The sequence below is a fragment of the Salminus brasiliensis genome, chromosome 1, assembly GCF_030463535.1.
Source record: "Salminus brasiliensis chromosome 1, fSalBra1.hap2, whole genome shotgun sequence".
Classification (NCBI taxonomy): domain Eukaryota; kingdom Metazoa; phylum Chordata; class Actinopteri; order Characiformes; family Bryconidae; genus Salminus; species Salminus brasiliensis.
This window is the reverse complement of record NC_132878.1, coordinates 67,944,259-67,962,478: the sequence shown is the minus strand read 5'-3', so window position 1 is coordinate 67,962,478 and position 18,220 is coordinate 67,944,259. Positions and strand designations below refer to the sequence as shown.

At 41.1% G+C, this 18,220-nt stretch overlaps 1 protein-coding gene across 7 annotated transcripts in view; it reads left to right on the top strand.

Annotated features, from left to right (window-relative positions):
- The window catches only part of LOC140562259 (disks large-associated protein 2-like), a 140,704-nt gene that overhangs the window by 9,947 nt on the left and 112,537 nt on the right, over positions 1-18,220 (top strand). The window lies entirely within an intron of this gene.

Sequence of the window (18,220 nt, the reverse complement as noted above, 5' to 3'; positions counted from 1 at the left end):
CCCTAGAGACTGCTCCCACGTCTTGGCTAGCAGGTACACCTCTGAATCCAACATGTAGTCGCCCCGTTATACATTTATGATAGCATGACACTTTAAAATTCACGTTGAAGCTTGTGTTGTGTTATGACCTGCCCTTTAGATGGACTCCGCCAAGGCCCTGCTTGGTATTTTACGAACCATGAAAGCAGTGTGTGGACATTGCTGATAGATCGCGTGGAAAATATGTATTGTCTGGACGATAGTTCGCAGAGCGGACGACTCCTCCGAGACAGCGTGGGGGACACCATCCTGTCTCTGCTTGATGGTTTCTTCTCTAATGGACTTTGAAGAGCATGTAGGGAGGGAATGGATACAGTTCCAAACAAACACACACACACACACAAACACCAATACAGAAAAACGGAATGGGCTGTGCCGTGAAGCAGTGACCTTTTTATGGTTAGAGGCCACTTTATTTTACCCTGTTGTTCTATGAACTTTTCCCCTTTTATGTCGTTTAACTTTTTGTTTGCTTTTCTCTCTCCTGCTTAGTGTTCAGTAATATATTGTCTGGACTGCTATATTATGATCCTGAGATGCTGTGCTATTAAGTTTTTGTCTTAGTGATGTTTTAGTAATACATTTGATACATATTAAGCAGTACAGCCTTGAGGTAATTCCTCCTTTAATTAATTAATTTATTTTTAGCTTTTTACTTAGGGAATACAAGAACTGGACCTTTCCAGGTGTCTCAGATTGTTCTCAGAGACAGTCTAGACAAATCCATAAAAGGATTAAGAAATAATAGGTTTCCTTTCTGTAAAAGGAAAGGAGACGTATTGTTTAATGTCTCAAGATCCCTTTGTGATAACAGAAAACTGAGCAAAACAGTCCAAGTAAAACAAGCTATGTGATGTTCAAGCATTGGCGCTAAGTTTGGGAAAGTGCGTTCATAGCAGTCCGTGGCCGGGATTCCTGGAGAGCGTAACCGCCCACTCTCTCCCTGGCTGGGTAGGATGAACCTCTCCTCACTAAGCGTGATGCAGTGCAGCAGCAGTGCCTTCTTAGCTGAAATATTAAAATTAGCAGTTAGTGTTCTCCTCCAAGTGTGTTGAACGTCAGTGCCATTGTATTAGCGATAGTTAAAAAAGAGTGGCTGAGCTTCATGTGTTTACAAAAAAGTACATGCTAGTCTCCCCCCCCAAACCCCCCCCCCCAAACAACCACAAATTTAGGTGTTGTGACAACTTGCTGGTGCACTTCATAGGTGTTCATGTAGAGAAAATGGTTAAGTGTGTCTAATAAAGTGGTCGAAAGCCCTGTTCAGATGGGATACGTTTCTCCAGAGTTTCTCTGTGGTTTTAGTTCCATCCAAATAGGCCATGTCAGTCCAGCCGTAAAAATAAACATAGGCTATAGTGAGCCCATGCCAATCGACATGTGGTAAATATTTTGTCACATTCTTAAAGATTCTGGAGGTGATTAAAGATTACTTTGGGTTGTTCAGGTTTGTGGCAAACATGTAGCTGCTAACTTTCATTACATTACCATTTTTTGGAGGTGTATCGAGTACCCACCCTCATTTCAGTCATTTATGCAGACATTTATGCCTTGCGAATCTGTCAGAATTTAACATCCTGTGGTAAAATTACCTTACTTCACCTCCCCATGTAAAACTAATCCTGTCCAAATAATGCTGAGAAGTGTACACACCAACTCCACCAACACTGTATCAGCTGTGCCTCATTCAGTCATACCAGCACCTCACAGTACCATGTCAATACCATGTTGGTGTCATTGCTGTACTGAGAATTCTCCACCACCCAGATCATATCTGCTATTGTCCACTGATAGACGGGATAGATGGGGGCTGATAAGTTCTGTATCAGATATAAACCTGCAATGGGCACCTAGGTGGTAGGTTTATTTGATACAATGACCAGTGAAGGTCAGAATATTACATTTCCAGATTTTACATTAACGCAGATTTTAGTACCATTCCGCTGCATGATACTCTGCTATATTTGGAAAATAGCATGACATTGATTTTTATCAAAATTACCCAGCTCCTATTTCTGTCCTGACATTGTTGTACCTTTGAGTGTCCTGTGAATGTACCTCAGTGTCTCTCTCCCATACACACACACACATACACACACACACATACACATAGGCTCTGCTGAGGACAATGGCTGGGACTGTAGGCAGCTGGAGTGTCAGACAGTGTGCTGAGTAAAATCTGTCAGCATGACTGCTCTGTATAAACCTGAACCTTCCTGGACTCGAACACAAGTCACAAACACTGACAGCCAAGCCGAGCACTGCAAACTAGTCTCAGCCAAGCCTGGCCAGCCACTACAGCCAACCTCCAAGTCAACCATTGGAGTCAGGCAGTGCGCTGCTGGGTATTGATGCAGGTCTGATTAATGTTTGTGGATGCATGCTTGAGGAAACAATGCTTGCTGGTCAAAGTGTACGCTGTGTTGCTGTACTGATGTCCAGGGAGTTTGTTAAAGAGCATGTATACTCCTCTGGACAAGCACTGCTGAGAGTTCATGCCCACAACAGAAACAGCAGCTGTTTGGAGGCCCTGCTTGGGTGGTCAGTGTTAGTGCAGGGCAACATTGATCAAATTCAACATCACAAACATGGGCAAGTAATGCAAGGTCATCATCACGGATATTATTCATGGGAATAACCTATGTTTCTTCTGTGCTGCTATGCAAGGCTAAAAGAATGCCTTAAGCTGTTTTCACACTGAACACAGTATGCTCTGTGCTTGCTGGTTAGGTGCTCTCAGTACCGAGGGAGAGCCTGCAAATGTGTCCTGGCTAGTTGGAGACAGCATGTTAGCTTGAAAAGCTACTTCAGAGCCTCTCTTATATTAGTTAGACTTAACACTGATAACTACAAACCTGAAAGACCAGCTCGGGCCAGCACCTGCTTCCTTGCTAAACCTTTTCTTGTTCAGCTTGTGTTCAGGAAAAGATCAAATTAGCCTCTTCCCATGTTGGAGGGAACTCCCAGATGCACTGCTTCTCTATTTGCCGCACTGAGACTCGGCCAAAAACATTTGTGTTTTGACCCCACATGTCTGCCACAGTGAATTACGTTTACCGCTGAAAGCGCGGCAGTGAATTTTCCCCGTTCAGTGTGAAATCAACCGAACACAGTCAACATGGCCTGTAGACACATAACACATTGTCAGAATTTTGTTACATTATGTATTTTCAACTGTTCATTCAAAACAATGTGACCCTCCCAGCAAGTGACATCTTTTTCAGCTCACAGTCAAGCCCTGGATGCTACAAATCATTTGCACCAAATAGGGTTCAAGGCTAAAAATAAACCGAGCCACAGAGACCAAGTTGTTTGTTGTGGAATTCTGCCATGGATGGCACTGGTTGCTAATGAATGGTCTTGGATTCGGATATTATTTTTACTTTGTCTTGTCTCGGGTTGAGGAGAACCTGCTGCTTTTGCTTGAGACTATTGAGTACTGTTCTTTTTTTTTACTACTGTGTTTTAGCTGTTTTAGAACTGTGTATAGAAGCTTGTACAAAATACCTTCCCATACAACTTGCTCATTCTCAAGTAAATGGCCTTAGGAGTGGTATCCTGTTTTCAGACTGGTTTATTTGGGTTTTGCTTGCTTTACATTTTAATTGAACTTAGCATGTTGCTAAATACGCAACTACAATGGGCTTGTTTTTTTCACCAAACTGTTGTTTCACTCCCACATGTTTCGGTGCCTGGATTCCAGAGTTGCAGTAATTCATTCGCTTCTCTTCACTTTAGCTTTCAGCAGTCTGTAAACGGAGAGCTCTGAATTCTTGCTGAATCTGTTTGTACAGTCAATCGCACAACAGCTCTTTTACATTTTTGTGCTCATTGGGCGTGGCTGTGGTGATGTCACGTGCATACCCTCTATACAGGACTGCCATTCAGAACAGAACTCATTTATCTTATGTTAGTCTTAACGTTACAGTAACAGAAACTGCCTGTTTAATGATGAGAGACAAAGACAGGTTGGAAAATGGTCGTGGAAAAAAAGTTTTAAATGCTGGCATCTGGATCAAAGTATTGGATCACCTGTGCACATACCTGTTTTACATTCGCTTATGAGACATTGTACAGTTTGTATGTCCACTCTGTGATGACAGAAGTGGCCTTGAACACAGCCTCAAGAAGCAAACCTGGGTTGACATTAGTGACCTGTTTCCCCCTACTGACTGGACTTGTAATACTTCACTGTTCATGCTGGGCAGGCATGTGTTGGATTGGGATGGTGTATTTATCGCTTTATGGGGACTAAATGTTCACAGGATGATATCTTTACCCCCAAAAGTACAGCTTTCATTCAGAAAAGGCCAGGACTAGGTTAAGGTTTTATGTTAAGTCTCTCATGTGAGCTGGGAGCACACTGACAGCTCTCATTTCCTCACATTCTTCACATACATGGAGAACACATCAGAATGGACTGTTCACTGTTGATCCCAACTGTAAGGCTGCTGAAAATCTTTTAGTGGAAACAGAGCATGTCCACTGTATGTGGGGTTTTTGCCAGAAAGGGATTCTATGTGAGAAGTTGTGAATAATAGATTTAGCTTCTGTTTAAATTTTACCGGCCTTTCAAAGGGTTTGGATTCTCTGGATTTTCTTCTTCCCCCCCCCTCTTTCTCCCCCCCTTTCTCCCTCTCTTTCTCCCTCTCTCCCTGACAGTATGCTGTGCAGTGCACGATGAGCTGATGAGCTGTTCTCCATCCTGTTTCCATGGAGATGCCGAGGAGCTGTAGTGTGTGTCAGTAATATAAACACACACTCTGAGTGTGTGTGCGTGTGTATGTGTGCTTCCCTTTCTGTTCAGTGCATTCCTCTGAATTGTGCTCCAGCTTGGAATTCAGGCCAGATCATAGATTCTGTTTGTACGTGGAGGTGGCAGTCGTGCGTGTGTATGCATGTGTGTGTGTGTGTTAGATTCCATGTTATGTGTTTGTGTGTGTGTGTGATGGTCATTTCAGAAATGATGTGATATGTGTGTGTGTGTGTGTGATTTTATTTTATTTATTTATTGCTTTGTGGGGGTTTAATGAGTCAGTGTGTGTGTGTGTGTAGTGGGTGGAAACCTACATGAGTGGGCAGCAACCTACTCTCTTCCAGCCAGATTTCAAGCCTCTGTTCTATAGTGAATCACTTCAGTACCACATGTCTTCCTGTTCCACCCCTTGGCTTTTTTCAGAGACTCTGCATTTATATTTAGGGTGGAAAAGCACAGCTGACATGCCGGATCCACCGAATAATCAAATACTCAGAGTACATACAGGAACGCGGGGGATTCTAAATGCATTCTTTCTAGTATATCATGTATCAGTGGGTTTGTGTACCAAAAATGTCATAATTCCTTTTCCTTTCTAAACTTTGTTATCTCTTGGAATTAATTATTGTTTTTTTTTGACTGTGCCTTTAAAACTGATATTTGTTCTGTTCTGATTGGCTCTCCTGTGTTGTACCTTGACAAAGCAGTCTGGCCTAAACTCCTGTTGATGAAAATGATGATAATAATAATAATAATCACTCCGTATGTTAATGAATGTGACAGTAGATCCGGACAGCGGCGAGGATAATTGCCAATGCCAATGCTTAAAGACATATAACAGCAGACATGAAGCATACTGTAAGGACTTCTTTTACCCTGGGCATCTCACCTCTCTCAACCACTTCAGTCTGGTAGAAGACTGAGGACTTTCAAAGCCAGCACAACTACACATTCTAACAGTTTTTCCCCAGAGCTGCAGGGCTCCTTTACAGCAGTGCACACCTCACACTCTAAAAATCCCCCACTGTGGCCCAGGACTTTACAATAAAACCCTTACTGTTGTTCAGAACTTTACAAAACCCCCTTACTGTGGCTCAGAACTTTATAAAAGCCTCCTTGCTGTGGCCTAGAACTTTACAAAACCTGATACTGCGGCCCAGGACCTTACAAAGCCCTCTTACTCTGACCCAGAACTTTACAAAATCCAGTGCTGTGGCCCAGAACCTTACAAAGCCCCCTTACTGTGGCCCAGAACCTTACAAAACAATAAGATATTTAATATTTCCTGCATATGTACATAATAATCACATTTCATTTGAGCTACATTTACACTGGATTTTTAAATATACTTTCTTGTCTAGTATTTGTATTTATGTATGTGTTTATTTTGTTTTTATTTTAACTTTATCTATTCTTTTGAATACTTTTGAATAGTCTGTGTACATCTGTCTAATCTGTTCATTATTACCATAATAAGGTCTTTGTATTATCCTTCGTTTGTAAAAACTAAATAAATGGCCACATATTTTGCTTACTGTAGTGCCATACCGAGGCATAGTCATTATTTAAAGCACAGTATATTATTTAAAATAATATAGTACTTGACTATAATCTATCATGGATTGGTTTGATGTGGCTTAATGGAGCCTCTACCTACACTTTGTCAATCAGAATCAAAGCAGCTTCAGCTGAACATTTAAGACAGAGGTCATGTCATGCCACTCTTCCCATCTCTGTGCTTTGCGCTGCGAAACACAGCACAAGTGTTTCACTGTGAGTGACCCAAAGTGACACTTGCCTTCGCTCGCCCTGTGGCCCTTTGGGACACAGTAACCGTTCTCTTTAGCATCTCAGTCAAACATGTGAAAGCCAGCAGGCGCAGAGCAGCATCTAACACCTCGACTGCCCTCTTTGCTTTTGCCTCCACAGGGCTTTTGTGAGATGCTTATTTCAGGCCACTGATGTTTAGAGGGGATGGGGGATGTAGTGGACTTTCTTGGAAATGGCCAGCCAACTTGATTTAACTAATTTGTTCTTTGCCAAGTTTAGAGCAGGTAAATCAGCAAGCTGGACTTGATTTTAAACCACTGTTTTAAAACTTTACTTCTTTATTTACTTAATTATTATTTACTTAATTATTATTTACTTACCTATTTATTTATATTAAGCTCTGTTGCCACTTTTTTCCAATATTTGGCAAAAAATAAATGTGCAGTTTCAACACTGTCCCAACCTGAGCACATTAAGTTTCATTCATCCCTGAAAATGATTTTTTTTATGCTACCAATGCTTATTTGGAGACTGAACATATGGATGTTGTGGAGGTCTGGATGAGCCCTCCTCCCCACAATGACTGTCAAAATCCTGCAGGAAGGTTTATTTAAGAGGGTGGGCAGCATTGCTTGCAAATATATAGTCTTTATTGAAGAGTCATAGGATGTAAACCTTACATGCAACCTTTTCACAAAACTTAACATTTGTAGTGTACAACAGCACGTCTGGAGATGCCAGATGAGTTTTGGAAACAAGAGCTGTTGACTACGAACAGCAGAGGTACATTTGTAGAAAAAGAACTAAACCGTACCTGTGAAGGATGGGGGTGGATCAATCATGAGGTTCTGTTGCTGCAAGTTGTATTGGCAGTATTGCAGGGATGGAAAGAATGGGTTCCACAAAATACCAGCAACTTCTGGATGCAAATGTCTAACTTTCTCTTAACGGCTGCAGTTAAAAAAATAGAATGCAGCAGCAATGATCCAAATACATCTCAGAACCACCATGAAAGACCTGAAGAGACAAACCTTTGGCGCTTTTGGAATTACCCTGACAGTACCCTGACCTAAACATCATACAGAATTTGTGAATAGACTTTAAACAAGCTGTGCTACAAGACGGCCCAACAATTTCTCAGAAATTAAGACCTTCTGTAAAGAAAAGTGGGGAAAGAAAATCAAGAACTGAAAGACATATAACTTTAAAAAGTGTTTGCAAGCTGTGATTTCTGCCAAAGGGGGTGATACGAAGTGCTGACTCTGTAAGGAGATCAAACTTTGGCAGGGGCAATGCTGGTAATTTACATTTATTTTAATTTTTTATGTTATGCAAGATGGAGTACCCATGCATTAGGTTTCGCTGAAAATGTGTTTTATGTTTGATTAGCTCCCAAGAACTGTTTACTACTATTAATAATGATAAAAATGTGTCATTTGGTCAAGGATGCTCAAACTGTCTCATACAGTCAGTCAACAGCGTCCAAAACCAAACAAAATGAAGCAATGCAGGTTCAGCTTTTACTGCTCAGGACTGTTCTGGGATCAGATTCACAACTGTTTATGGGAAAACTACGACACTAACTTGTGTTTCCCTAATCGGCTACTCATCAAGCATGAAATCAGTGTATGTTCCTTTTTGTCACTCTGCACCAGAAGCAAGTCCCCCGATAATGGGACTGTTGACGTAACGAGGAGGGAGTGGGTTAAGAGGAGGCAGGGGGCAATAATGATTGGGTGTGCGCTGGACCTTCTTCTCTACACTTGTTTCAAGCATCTCCTCCATTCCTGACTCTGTTGCCAAGAGGCCTGCTGACATTTAATAGGCCGAGTGACACATTCACACATGGCCGGACGCAGTCGGGAAGCACACGCCTGTGCTGATAGAGAACCTGCTAATGCTGCTAGCTCAGCAAGGGGAAAGTGATTATGCTGGCCAAGCCAGACTATCTCAAACAAAGGTCAAGTAGACAACATGTATGACAGCTAATTTTCACTGTGGGTGGAAAATGACACACGTGGACATAAACCGCTGAAAACCATCAGCTTTATTAATTACAGTACTTTTTAGGTGCATAATGTGAAGATAAAGTAGGAACCCCCACCACTCCCCAATGCCTCAAAATGGTGGCTTTGAAGAAAGGCTGTGTGACCAAGTCTGCAATTACCCGCATCTGTATGGTGTGTCCTTGCTGCTTCACAGTGACAAATATTCTTGTCAGAACAGCTAGCGAGAGATCAGTATTATTTTAAAAGGCTAATTTCCTTGAGTGCCACCATATTTACATTATGTAACTCTGGAGGTTCTTTATACTCAGTGTTCTCTGGTCTACCCAGTCATGGAATCCTCCAATAATACTTGTGGCACTGGGCAAGTATGTGAACAGTTACTGTAGACCTTAGTCAGCTGGAGGTCTCATTTTCAAGCCCTATTGCAGTGGGTACAAACAATTTCACTCAGTGCTCTTTAACGCAGCGGTGCTGTGAGCTTCCAGATGTGCTTCTCTGAAAGCAATGCTGTTGTCTATTTTGATGTCTTGAACAACCTAATTGAGCATTGTCTGCTGTTGTAATGCTGAACTAGCATTACAAAAGTCATCAGAAGAAAATGACTTGCCATAGCTGAGGTTTCTGACAAAACATCAGAACTTAATGTCACTAATGTTCGCATGGCTGAATGCAGTCAGATCCTCTCTGCAAGTTCCAGCATATGGTGTAAAACCTTCCCAGATATGTAGGTTGCCACTGCAGTGAATGACGGATGGAGACAAACTCTTTAAACTCCTTGATTTCAGAAGAAACTCGTCTGAACACAGTGTAAAGAAGTGTAAAGAAATATGAATATAAAGATCCTTTCTTGGAAGGGCTGTGTATTGGCAAGAACCTGGTGATATGACACGCATCACCATTCAGAGGTTACGGTTTAATATATTGTGATCTATTGTGATACTGTAAGCAAGAGGATATATTGCAATTGTTTTTTTTTATCTAATTTTATTGAATATTGTCATTGTATACAAAACACACCATATGCATTAGTGCTTTAAAAAAAAAAGCTGACCATGTGATCTTAAGACAGTCCAACATTAATGAACCACTGGCTGCCACCAATCTTTAAATTGTTCAACTATTCATTATAAATCTCATACTGTGATTTTGCGTATCAATACACTACTGCAAAATATAATATTTCAATACTCAAGTGTAACGATATTTTCGTACACCCCTACTATTTAGGTGAGTTTCGGAGTTTGAATGTAGCCTGAAAAATGTCGCCCTGAGCTTTAACAATGAGCTGCAGAACAGCAGCAGCCATAGATAATTAGGTACTTGGGTTAAGGCAAGGAGGCTCTGGACATGTTCATCAATCCATTGGCATGATCTGGTTCAGTGCTATTTTAACACCCTTGGGCAATTAGACAGCCAATGGAAGTCTGGTTTGGTTGCGTCACTTGCAGCACACTCAGATCATAGCTCGAGTAATTAATAAGAAACTGGTGACTGAGGCCAAAAAGCAAAAGGCTCTGCTTTACTAAGCGATGTCAGTGGGTAAAATGAGTTTCTTATTAATTAATGCATTAGAGCTGTCCTGCAGAAGGCCTGTGGGAAAGCCCTCATGGTATTTTGTCACATGCATAATTGTTAAACGAGCAGCTATTGCACCCATGTGCCTTTCACCTAGATCGGTATTCAGCCGGGCTCCTTTGTCCCTGCTGCTGAATGGAGACTCTGCTTCACAAAGTTTCCTTTTGTTAAACTGGTTCTTAAAATAGATGTGGCACATGCTTGTGCTAAAACGGGGGGACTCCTACTTGGTCTTCACATTGTGCTTGGCTGAAAAGGAACTTTTACCTGGTGTGCTGAGATACGGAGATACAGAATGAGGCATTGGGTTTATTGAAAGTGTTTCCTTTAGACCCATACATATTTACGATTTCAAGTTAAAGCTGGCACGCTTTGTCTTTAAAGCATTAGGAAAAAAACTGCAGTAGTAATTAGAAGATACATAATTAGAAAGACTTTTTTTGGATAGGGACAGAACGGAAGAACAAGCTGCCAGGACTCTAAAGGGATGTGTGAAGCTTCAGTTGCACACTACAGGAAAGAAGGAGGCTCTTTTTAACTTAACTGCAGGGGGAGGCCTGCTGCGCCAGTATTGATGGCTAGTTTTTGTGGAGTTTATTTCTGTTGGGTTTTGAACAGATAAAACAGGTATGACTGGGAATTGCAGTTGGTCTCCTACCGGACGGTTAGGAGTGCTCTCAATGTGCTAATTGTTTGTCCTTGTTTGTGTCCAGCAATAATGAAAAGGTTGGAGAATCCTTTAGGGGGTTTATTAAATGGCAGAACATCTAAGTGTCCCCATTCGATTATTATACAGTTCAAGAAAGCGTATGCACACGCCTACTGACACAACTGTGCTCATCTCAGTAAAGGTGAAACAATTTCAGTACAGTATTAAAGAAAAAAAAAGTGTATGGCCAATACAACCCTCACTCTACCATCTTTTAGGGAAACCATCGCTAGTGGTCAAAACTAGGCATCTAAGTGGGGCCATGCAATCTCTTGTTTTAAAAAGGCTTCTTCATCACCCTGTAGTATATCATTGCAGCTCTGTAGAATTAAACATGTACAAAACATATATGGAGAATCAAATCCTGGCCTCAGAATCCAAAAATCAGTGAAAATATGTGTTTTCCTTGTCCCTCTGCATCTTTTTTTCCTGCCTGTATGTATGTACAGGCAGGGACTAGCATTTCTGCCTGTTGAGTGCTTTCTTAGACAGAATTGCTGGGCTGTTCCCTGCATTGCACCTCAAATCCAGCACATTAGATTCTCATTGTCTTAATTTGTGCTGTAGGTTTGGGGGGGTGGGGAGTATTCTGTGCGTGGGTGTGTGCTTTTCTCATTACTGAGTCAGACTGGAGCACAGGTCAGATTTAGAGCACGACAGTAAAGGTGTAATAAGCAATTTATTAGATTTTTCTCCTCCAAATTGCATATTGTTGACTCACCTGTTTGATACCAGTTCCATGTCTCCATGGGACGTGGGATTAGGAAGTAATCCCCAGTGCTGCTTTACCATTAGAACCTAGCCTTTTTAGACAAGCAGCCAAATCAAATCCAGTGCATATTTCTTCTTTTCCGTAAGGTCTATATATATATATATATATATATATATATATATATATATATATATATATATATATATATATTTTATACCATTTACTAAAACCTCTAGCTTCTTTATAGAGAATACAAGGGCAGTTCTACAGTGCTCTGGTTGTGATGAGATGGAAGTGGTTTTGGATATCGGACGTAATAGTAGCTGACAAAACCTAACAAGACTCTTATGAGCTCATTTTTTAGTGTGTGAGAACCTTAGCAGTTGCCTTTGGCACTGAAATTTGAAATAACATTTTTTTCAATGATAATTTGAAGAAGATATTATATGAGCTCAGTGGGAATTCACTGTAGATGTACTTTTAAGTGAGTCAGAATCCCAAAGTGCATTTGGATGTGATCAATTGATGACACGTTAAGTTGAAACTTAACTTTACAATATGACTATATTATTAATATGTGAATATGTTTAACACATAAGAGCAAATAGGGAATTCATATAGTAACATTAAGGGAAAGTGGCTTTTAAACAGAATGTAAAGATTTTTTAGCAAATACTTAGAATGAGTCCGCTTTTACAATAACCGAGGGTAGATGACATGCTGAGAGTGGATGACAAAATTAAGATTTGGCATAGTGTAATTTCATTTATACAGTTATATACACCAATCAGTCTGACATTAGTACCACTGATAGGTGAATTGAAAAACATTGATTATCCTCATCTACAGTGGCATCTGTCAAGGGTTGGGATACATTAGGCAGCAAGTGAATAGCCAGTTCTTAAAGGTAAAATTAGTCAAATGGTCAAGCATAAGGATCTGAGTGACTTTGACAAATGCCAAACTGTGAAGGCTATACAACATCAGTCAGGTCTTGTGGGGTTTTTCCTGGTGTGCAGTGTGTGGAGTCCATGCCTCGAATAGTCAGATCTGGTGTGACGGCACAAGGGCGACCTACTCAATATTAGGCAAGAGGTACTTCTGTTGTGGCTGATTGGTGTAATATAAAGTACCTTTTATGCCAGAGGTAATATTTTATAGGCTTTAATAAAGGCCTACTGGTGCTGTGGTGCTATCTGAACTGTTCATGTTGTTAATTATGGAAAATTGATCACTGAGGTACTACTACCAAGCAACTATGACTGCATTTAAGTGCTGCAGTTTTTTTTTTTTTTTTTTGGGTGTTTGTGGATGGCAGTAAACAGAGTTAAGAATAATATTTTCACTATGAGCAAAGGATGCACAGGGAACAAGCGGCACTAAAATATTAAATTTATTCACATGATATTTTAGATGTGCATGGAAAAAATGCATGGACATGTGTGGCTGGTTTGTTGTAGGTGAGTTTGTGCGAACAATGGGATCAGGAAACTCATTCAAACATGAAAGCTCATAAAAAATAACTGCAAGTGGTTGCTGACCTTTGGGCAGCTGAAAAACTGTCCCGTGTTGTGTTTTTTAGCTGTGTTGTGCAGAAACATACAGTTTTGCTGTAGAAATGTTGTCTTAGGCCTAGTCTGTGTAATGTACAGAAATATCGATCATGAACATTATATTGCCATCAGCATCTGAAAACAAGACACATTCAGTCACTGAACTGTATAGCAAGAGCACCATGTTTCAAATCAAACTTTGAATTTAATGTGCTGATATTTGTATATATTGTGTACTTCATTCTTAATATAAGGATTGTTTGAGGGTTCTTAAGTAAAGTGAAGGACTATATATAGAACCATGATCACTCCTAATGCCTAAGTGGCTCTTTGTTTGCTAAAATGTTTTTTGTTTTTTTTTTCATTTTAGTGGGAAGTCTTTTGTAGATGGTTCTATAAATTAACTTTAAAAATACATACTATATAGCAAACCTTTTTAGGGCTACACTATATGGACAAAGGTATTGGGACACCTGCTCAATCAAGGTAAAAAAAAAAGTTTATCCTGCTATTCTAGTTTCAGTAGAATACTAGGATGTGTATGAACCATTTAGACAAATTGTTATCATTGGGATTAAGACATTGTGATACAAATTCAGTTAGATAAGTACCACATTTGAACAACCACTTTATAGCTCACATTTTCGCTGATGATAATATAATTACCGCATAATCACCAAAAGTTCTGGCCTCTAATATTACTCAATCACTTGATAACTATATTCTGCACAGATGGCATCAACACTGTTCACGCTCAGCGTATCTTCACAACCGGCCTGTTTCCTGGACAAGCTCATCCATTTTAGTCTTCACTGAAAAGTTATTGCTATTGTTGGGGCAGTGGTGGCTCAGCGGTTAGATCTCCGGGCTATTGATGACAGGGTTGTGGGTTTGATACCCGGACTCGGCAAGCTCCTACTGTTGGAAGCAAGGCCCTTTACCCTCTCTGGTCGCTGGGCGCTGCAACAATGGCTCCAGGCTTGTGTGCTCACTGTCCACTGTGTGTGTTTCACTGCACAGATAAATACAGAAGTCCATCTGTGTCTGTCACAAAAGGTTAATATGGTTGTGATGGTCTCTACTGTCCAGGGAAGGCTTTCTAGTAGATTTTGCAGCATTTCTGTGAAGATTTGATTGCATTCAGTAACAAGAGCCTTGGTGGGGTCAGAATATGGGCTGGGATAGATGATCACCATCTCACCTCATCCCTAACTCCCCAACACATCCCAAAAGTATTGGATGGAGCACCACCATCATTCCAGAGAACACAGTTCCACTACTCCACAGCTCAATGTGTGTGGGCGGTGGGCTTTTCACCCCTCTAGCCCACAGCTGACATTAGGCATGGTGCCAATCGGTTCATGTGCTCCATAGAGTCCTATTGTATTCGCAATACTTCTTCACAGGGATTAGGCAAGCCATGTGTGTGTGCATTTGCACATCTATATCAGCAATGGACATTTGGACATATGGTGTATAAGAAACCCTATATAAGTATGGTCTGCTGTCCTTAGCGTTTTGCCCAATGTGCTATACCAACTGCATTATCAGTGTAATATGTAAATGTTGTTTACTTGTTTACACAAATGGTCATATTTACTGACTATTTAAAGGTGTATGAATAGTGTTAATGACACAATAAATTACTACATAATCTCTTTTTTTATTAGAGGAAAACATAGCTCTAATAAACATAGCTTTTTAAAGTGTCTGCTAACTTAAATTTGATCACTGAATAATACCGTTTATCTTTTGTAGATTAAATACGTCCTTTTCCGAAAACAATAATAATGACAAATGCTTTCGTACATTTTTTACTTTTTGGGATTTCAGCAGTTCTTTCCAATCAGAGGTCTCCTTAGCTAGTCTGTCAGCTGGCCGGCTGGTGGACAAACACTATGTGTCAGGGCCAGATCGTCAAGGGCAGCTGTTGATGGCGTGTGTGTGTTCAGATAAGAGGCATGATAACATCCATTTTTCTCCATCTGCCGAGCTGAAAGTGCTAGAGATGCTGATAGCCCTGGGCCATTCTCCTGTCTAGGTCTTTTATAGTCCATGGCTGCTGACCGACCTCATGACTGATGTTACAATAGTACCTCCTGTGTGTAGCTTTTATGTGTACCTATACATATAAACCCTTTCAAAATGCAATTAGCTGCCCCCTCTTGGTTACAGCTTTAGAATGCAGTGGCTACTTTCCTACCTGTTGTTTTTTTTTTTTTGTAGATCACAGTGGTTGCTGACATGGCTTTTTGATAGGCTGGCGACTCTTCTTCTCAAGAATTTGGTCTTACCATAGTGAAAATGACACCACAGATATGGGTGTGTTCTATCTATCTGTCCCTAAATTCAGCCATGTCTCTCCACTGCTGCGTTCTCTTCACTGGCTTCCTGTAGCTGCCCGAATCAGATTCAAAACCCTGACGCTGGCCTACAAAGCCAAGAACGGACCAGCCCCTCCGTACTTGATGGCAATGGTCAAAAGCCGATCCGCACCTAGAGCCCTTCGAGCTTTAAGTATGGCTCGGCTCGACCCGCCATCCCTTAAAATCCGCGGAAGACAAGCGTCCAGGCTTTTTTCTGTCCTGGCATCAAAGTTGTGGAACGAGCTTCCCCTGGGTGTCCGAACGGCAGAGTCGCTCGCTGTCTTCAAACCCAGACTGAAGACCCACCTCTTCCGAGAATACTTGGATAAATAGAGTACTATGGTCACCTTATTGTCTTGTGTTTAGTAATGTCTAAGCTTAGAGGTATCCTTTGATTTATTGGTCTATTCTAACTAGCTAAGGCTTTTCTTGGGTAAATAGCAAAGCACTTTGTAAGTCGCTCTGGATAAGAGCGTCTGCTAAATGCCATAAATGTAAATGTAAATGTATCTACATTTAGTGCAGCTGTGGGCAGCCTGCCTGCAATTGGTGGACCAAACCAAGAGCTACCTCCAAACTTGTGCTGCCTGATAGCTTATTGTCTCAGAAGCTCTTCATGAAAGAATGATCTCACAACCCATCCAATGCTTTTCCTGAATGGTTTGTCAAAAGCGTAGGGGTGATGCTTACTGATATTGGGCTTGATTAATGTAGTTAAATCTGGACTTGTCCTCCTAAATGCATCATTATTCTAGTTTCAGTAGAATACTAGGATGTGTATGAACCATTTAGACAAATGGTTATCATTGGGATTAAGACATTGTGATACAAATTCAGTTAGATAAGTACCACATTTGAACAACCACTTTATAGCTCACATTTTCGCTGATGATAATATAATTACCGCATAATCACCAAAAGTTCTGGCCTCTAATATTGCTCAATCACTTGATAACAATATTCTGCACAGACGGCATCAACACTGTTCACGCTCAGCGCTTCTTCACAACCGGCCTGTTTGGGACACTGTTTCTGGACAAGCTCATCCATTTTACTTTAAAAGAGTAGTTTTATAGACCAGCATCTCCTTTTAATTTTTTACCTGACTGAAAATGTCAGATCCCCGGTGATGCCACAGCCGTATGTGAGTTTCAAGAGAGCACAACTGGCCTTACTCTCTTTGGAGTGGGTAAGATGGCCTTCCCTTCTTCCATATTTCATATTTCATATTTCTGAAGTGTGCTGTATGTATATCTTTGACTGTGTTGATTTCTAAACCCACCCCCGTCCAAAAATAAATTCTGTTAATATTATGATACACTCACTCTGCCCCAGAGAAAAAGACAGTTCAGAGAAAGCACTGAAAGCCTAATACTGTCGTGATATTTAAGTGCATGTTGAGTGTATGTCAATGTCAGAGCGCAACCGTTCATGTTGGAATATTGCTGTGAGGATTTGATTGCATCTAGCCACAAAAGAGCATCAGTGAGTTCAGGTACTGATGTAGAATGATTAGCTCTGCCAGTCCAACTCATCCCAAAGGGATTGGATGTAGCTCAATCACTCTAGAGATTGCAGTTGCAGTTCCTGTGCCAAAAACAGCCCAAAACTTGGCATTGGCGCATGGGGTCCTTAGGTTCATGTGCAGCTTCTCCAGAGCGTCCCGTTCTGTTGCCAGTGTCTTTTTGCAATATATCTGTGTTCGAGATTATACAAGCAGTATGTGCAATGGAACACCTGAAAGTGTCTAAGTACTGTATCAACCTTATGTCAGGAACCCATTCATTGTAATGAGCTCATATACAGTATGGAGCATAAACCCCTGCTGGAGACCAGCTGCCACTGACATACAGTACAGGATCTGCAGAGTTGCTTAGCAACTGGTTACAGCATTTAGAAAAGGATCCCCATGTCCAAAAAAAGAACTGTGTAAAGGCTGAATCCCTTCATCTCCTTCTGTGGGTGTTTACAGGCTCTGCACAACCTCGTTGTCCTCTCAGAACCCGGGATCATTTCGGTGGTTGACGTTGTGGGATTGGCTAGGGAGGGAGCAGATCATTGGCACACTTCTGTGTTTGTCAGATAAAGGTGATGGGACTGGATGGATATCTCAGCTATAATGAATTCATTTTGCTCAGCATCTCTCCTACAGAGGTCACAATAAAAACAACAGTGATAGCAGCACCCTGTTGGTAAAAATAAATAAATAAACAAATAAATAGGTAGATGCTGTGTTCCTGAGTTCCCTATCTCTGAGGGTTGTGGTGTGGATGGATGGGTGCATGCTTTTGCGTCCTTACTATGTGTGTGTGTGTGCCAGATCATTGCAGAACACTGATACAGGTGACAGGTAGTCATTTTACCTGGGGGAGAAAAAAGCTGCGATCAGCAGTGAGAGGAAGAGACTGAACAGCGGTGGAAGCCCCCCAGACAGACTCTAAAATGAGGAGATTCCTCTGAACAGCAGCCGAGGAGGATTTGCTGGGAGCGACGTACAGGAATGTGCAGCAGGGGCAGAACTTTGATCTCAGAGATGGAGAGGGGACTTTAAATCCTCTTCCTGCTGTGGTGCTGGGATAACTGGTCATGCACTACAGTAAGACTTTTAAGACTTTTGAGGGTTGCAACAGTATAAGATTTTCAAAGTATGATAACCTTAGGGCTGAGCAATATGGTAAACATATTAGATCACGACATTTTCACGAAACACAGCATTAATTACGACACACGT